A 6,000-nucleotide genomic window follows, 5' to 3' on the forward strand; every position below is an offset into this window, starting at 1 on the left:
CGCTAATGCACAACTATCTTACCATTAACGTCCACGGCAGAATGGGCAGCAATTTTCTTATCGCCTTTGGCGCCACCTTAATGTATAGCTTTAGGTGGACACAGAGATGGATTTTCAGACTACAGACTAGCGCACAACCAGTAATTCACTTTATTATCATTTGCCTCAAACATTAGTAGATTTAGGTGCGCCAAAAAGCATAGCTCTTTTTCTTTTATAAGAGAAAGCAAAGTTTCTTTTGTTGTTCTTAGAGTCTGGTTATCGTATTTTCTACTTCATAGATATTATCCCTCCAGATTATCAATGCATTTCTTTATAATTTGTGATAAGAATTTGAAATATCAAAGTTTTTGTTTTATCAAAAACGTTGGCCTGAATTTAGGCCAACTCACTTTTCATCGTTAGGCATTGATACGTAACCATCACAAAATAATAATTAATTAATTAGTTAATTTGATTGTTGATCCGTTGCATCAAAACTTTCAGATAATCTTAAAAATTTCATGTACAAATATTTTCATTTTTACCATCCTTTAAATTATTAGATTCACTAAAAAGTATAAAACGAAATAAGTTTTTAAGTATTATAAATTATAAGGAACTACGCATTTTGAAAAGCGATTCATTTCATTTACAAAAAAGGAGTTTCCTGTATTTAAAGTAAGTTTACATAAAATTTAGTAGCATATTTTTTCTACATCGCTTCAATTTCCAATTATGCATTGTTTTTAGTCCTTACTTTCTTCTTCAGACGAAATTATGTGTTACCGCCCTTACTTTCTATGTAAAATTTGAAAGACTAAATAAAATTTTGAGATCAAACTTCCAACCTCAGCTGTTTTTTTTTTCTTTGTTTTTCTGATATATTTTCAATCACTTTCTATATACAACACATACAAATAAGACAAATACACCTGAAACCAAATAAATTGCTATTTAAATGCAACACTACAGTAGTATACCCTTTTATATTTTATGGAATAATTTAGATGAACCCATAACTCTCTTGCCCATGCTAAGAGAATTAATCTCTCTCTGATATAATTTCAAATAACTGATTTGTCCGATTTTTCTCTATATTGTCTTAAATATTCAAATGTATGTAATCACAAGTTGAATACTTCGACCCTCTCTGAAACGGATAAATTTGAATGACGGACCGCCGCTACAGCACTGGCAGGAACTGAGGTTGAGTCCTAAGTCACTGACCACGATACAACCCCTCCCTTGGGAGGTACGTCCCGTCATCGGTAGGGAATAGCCGATCCGACCATTTCTGTACCCAGCCGGGTGACGAGAACCAACCACCATACCGGAAGCTTCTCATTCTCACATCTGAGGTGCCTCCTAGGTGGGAGATTCAAGAGTATGTAAATGCTCATTCGTATATAGGTAGAAATTACTTGATATTCAGACTCCGTACAGTTTAAATTGAATAACTGACAGATGCATAAATCTAGCGAACTTTAACCTGAATAACTGAACGCAATTATTCTTAAATAAATTAATTAAAAAAAGACGACAAAGGAAAAAAAATAAAATTTCTCCTTAAATATATGTTTTTGATTAATGTAGATATTTCAATTTTAACAGAAAATGTGTGTGTGTGTGTGTGTGTGTGTGTGTGTGTGTGTGTGTGTGTGTGTGTGTGTGTGTGTGTGTGTGTGTGTGTGTGTGTGTGTGTGTGTGTGTGTGTGTATTTGCGTGTATTTGCGTGTATTTGCGCGAGAATAAAATCTAATACAAAAGGTCGTCTGAAAAATGAAATAAAGGCCTGAAAGTTTCTAAAAGAGGGATAAACAAAAAAGAATTCAGAACCCATAAACACACAACGTTTATCAATTATGACGTCATTCCAAGCGACAGTTATCTTTTTCATTTGATTTACGACTATGTTGAGTTTTTGAAGCAATGCATAGTAACTCCGTCGCACTTCATTGGTTAGCAGTGACAGGACAACCAAGAAATAAATAAAACAATTCAAAAGATTTAACAATTTTTTTTTAAAAAAAAGCTGTTTCAACCGACTGATTATGCTTCTTTGATATCTTATCTAATAGTACAATAAATATATTTCGATATTTACTACCTTTAATTATAGCAAATCGTCAAAATAATCCTAATTTTCGATTGCTCCAATATCATAAATTTAAATATATATATATTGCTTCTATTCCCTCAATGGTAGCTAATGCATTAAATGTTATAGCAAAGGGGGGAAATGTGACCTAATTTTGACAGTAATTCAGTTGCAGCGCGATCATTTATCGCTAGTTATTTTTCAAAGAAAATTTCTGTAATAATAGCTTTTTTTAATGAAAACAATACAATATTGAATTATTTTGGTTCGGAAACGAAGATTGAAACTATTTAAATCTATTCTGAAATCCTGCATTGTGTATTCCTATCCACAAAGTTTATAACACAGAAAGATAGAGAGTTTAAATCTGGTTATGTTGCGCCAAACATATGGTGAATGTGCAAGCACACGACAGTAGTATTATAGCATAGAAAAAAAGTTTAAAATGGCAAAATTATGCTTTTATTCAAATAATTAATTGTAAAAGATTAAAACTAATTTTCACATCATATAACTGTTAAATCCAATGTTATATTTCTCATTTCATGTACAGCGAAAAAAATAATCAATACATGAAGTAAAACTATGCTACTCAAAGGACGTATTAAGCTATCTTTAATTATAATCATGAAAGAAATATTCCACTACAATGCGCCAAAATGTTTCGATATTTTTTAGAAAATGAGTAAAAAAGAAATAATAAAGCATATCACGGTGTTTCCTGAAGAGCATTCGACGCCTCAGCATAACTTGTGCTTTGTTTTGTCCGTAAGTTTTCCCCAAATCACATATTCAGCATATATGTCATGTAGCGGCATAATTTGACCATTTTTTCAAAGGTTTTAAGTTCTCTCATCCCCTCTATAATTTGGCAACAAGAAATTTTTTTTTTATTAAAATGCCTTCAAAATGACCAACATCGAAATGTTTTCATGTTGTCAAGAAGTAGAGTACATTAAAATGATCTAAAACATTTGAACATACGAATTTGTCAAAAGAAGGAGATGGCCCGGTTTGGGGCTACGAGAACATATGTCAGTGTCACAATTTCAAAATTCTCAGTGACACTTGAAATCAGAAAATTTTACCATCTCTCAGATGTTACATGTTTAAAAGCGCTAAAAGATTACATCAATGTTTTACATTACAAGCAGTCAGCATGATAAATCAAGATGGCACTAAGTTGAAAGCTACAAATAGCGCATAATTGACGAATGGCATAATATTTGCTTCCATATGCCTTAGAATTACTGAAAAGGCACCCTTAATGAAAAATACAGGGTGGTTATAATTAAACTTAGCCTATAAACAGCATCCTACAACGCAAACGGATGACCGGATTGCAGCGAAATTTGGCATATAGACTATACACGAGATGTGCTCACGGGATTTCGAGAAAAAAAATTGGTTCCAAAATGTCCACCAGAAGGCGCTTTTTCCCGAAAAACATTAAATTTAACACAATAAAAGACCAAAACGGAATACAGAAACAATAGTAACAATCCAGAACAAGAATTATGAGTAATAAAATGTGAACCTGGGAAAAACTGTCATTTCTAGGAAAAAATGTCGAGATTTGCAGATGAGGAAGCTTTATGCAAAACAGGTTAGGGTAAGAATAAGGGTTTAGAATAAGGAATTAGGGTTTGCAGTCGTTGTCATGTTTTTGTCGATGTTTCCGGTTGTAATGATGACGGTATCTTGTTGCGACGTTGAATGACTTAAAGAACTCCATAATGCTTCATGTGCGAAGCATCACAACTGATACTGATCAGTTATGATCTGCTATTGAACACACTGCCCATCGACGTGAAATTTTGCAGGTGAATGAGGGTGGTCACATGGAGCACCTTTCCCTACATCATCCTGGGCACTATTAACAACTGCTTGTCTTGTGCCATTTCGTCCTAATCGGTTCTTGTTTTTGCAAACTGAACCTTTTTTTTCTCAAACAGCGTACTGTTATTTTTTCCTTACCTTTTCTTAATGTGGTTCGATGACAAGGAACTAGTCAATAAATGTTAATGTTGTTTCTGTATTGGTCGTTCCATGTTGATCGTTTATTGTGTTAAAATTAATGTTTTTCCGGAAAAAGGCGCCTTCTGGTGGACATTTCGGAACTTTTTTTTTTTCGAAATTTCGTGAGCGCATCTTATGTATAGTCTATATACCAAATTTCGTTGCAATCCGTTCATCCGATTGCGTTGTATGGTGCTGTTTATAGGAGAAGTTTAATTATAACTACCCTGTATATGATTATCAGTCGCCTGAAGACACTCCATTATCTATCTACAGAAACAGAGGTGGAATGAATTCACGAATAAAAAACGCCTGCGCTCGTAATTCATTAGTAAATGTTTCAGTCACCATCTCCCAAGTGTTACCTGTTTATGAGAGCTGAGAGATTAAGCTCAAATTTCTCCTTACTGTCAATGGTAATTCAAATTGACAGTATGTAGGAAGCAATTAACTCTCACGTCATCAGCGAAAATGGCGGAATGATATAATGTTTTTTTCTACGCATCTTATAGATACAGCAAGGACTTCATAAAATCGAGCCGCTTTACTTTAAAATTTAGTTACACGAAACATCGAATATATATGTTTGGAAGTTAAATTCTGTTAAGATGGATCGATAAGTTTTTTTTAAAAAAATAGAATCATATTCAGAACAAGTTGTTAGCCCTGAATAATGCATCGCGTTGCTTTCGCTGACATGCTAGTTAACATTTACTACAGCACTCTTTATCATTATCGAATACTTTTATTCAATATTGAATCTTTGATATTCTTTCTATCGACATGCATGAAATATTTTCTACTAATGAAATAAAAAAGAATCTAAGGATCGTCTTTAATCTCTTGCGGGCTTTTATTGGAATGGAGGAAAATTCTAGTAGCTTGAATCTCTCCTAAAACGTAAGGAAACCTATTTTGCCATTTTATCTTACCTTCACTCACCCCCCCCCCCACACACACACACAAGTTAAGTTCACATTTTAATGTTATTATTTATTTTTTTTTTTATCAAAAGCAGCTGTTTACTGGAGACATTTCAGGATCTCGCAATATGGCATATGCGTTGCGACTATTAATTTCACTAATTAATTTGAAATCTCTTTCGCATTTGGAGGAAGGCAAATAATTTTATTTCACATCATTGCGTAATTGTTTAATCTAGTTGTATTAACAACTCTTCACTTTAAACTAACAGAAGGGCTATTTTGGGAACTGAGCTATTCAAAGCCAACAGAACCATTCTAGGGCTATTTTGAAACTTTGAACTGTAGTAAAATGCCGAGGATGACACCTAAGCAGGCACCCTCTTTCCATATTTCCATACTTTTCCAACAGAAGGATGGGGGATCCTCGACGTGTAGTTTAACATGCACTAGGCCCACATTCATTGCAGAGTTTTGGTGAAATCAAATTTCAGATCTGCAACTCTCCGTTCAGGAAAGAAGGTCTTACCCTCGGGCCATCATGGCTCTAGGCCCTACGTAAAATGCAAGAGGTTAGAGACATTCACAGTTATGTTTGTCGTGTGACTAAAATATCGCTCGAGAAGTTCCACTTTCTGTTTTTAAAAGCAGGAGTGGCATAAGTTCACGAAAAAAGGAAGATTATGATTATGAATCTTAGAAATATTGTAAAATAGCATTAGCTCTATGTAATTGTTTCAGGACATTTTACGAAAACACAAACTTATGGTTGGTAAAAACACGGATCTTTTGAATTAAGAATAATTTTCTGTAAATAAGAAGACACATGTGCGGTTACGAATATTATTTTTCTCGACTTTCGAAATCATTGTTTTGTGCCTTGCAAAGACCTTAATCTCAGTCTACTTGCAATCTTGTATCAAATACACGCACATTCACAACCATTCTTTAAAATAAATCCTGTGTGTCTAGCCTTGT

This window comes from Argiope bruennichi, chromosome X2 (assembly GCF_947563725.1).
Source record: "Argiope bruennichi chromosome X2, qqArgBrue1.1, whole genome shotgun sequence".
Taxonomy (NCBI): Eukaryota; Metazoa; Arthropoda; class Arachnida; order Araneae; family Araneidae; genus Argiope; species Argiope bruennichi.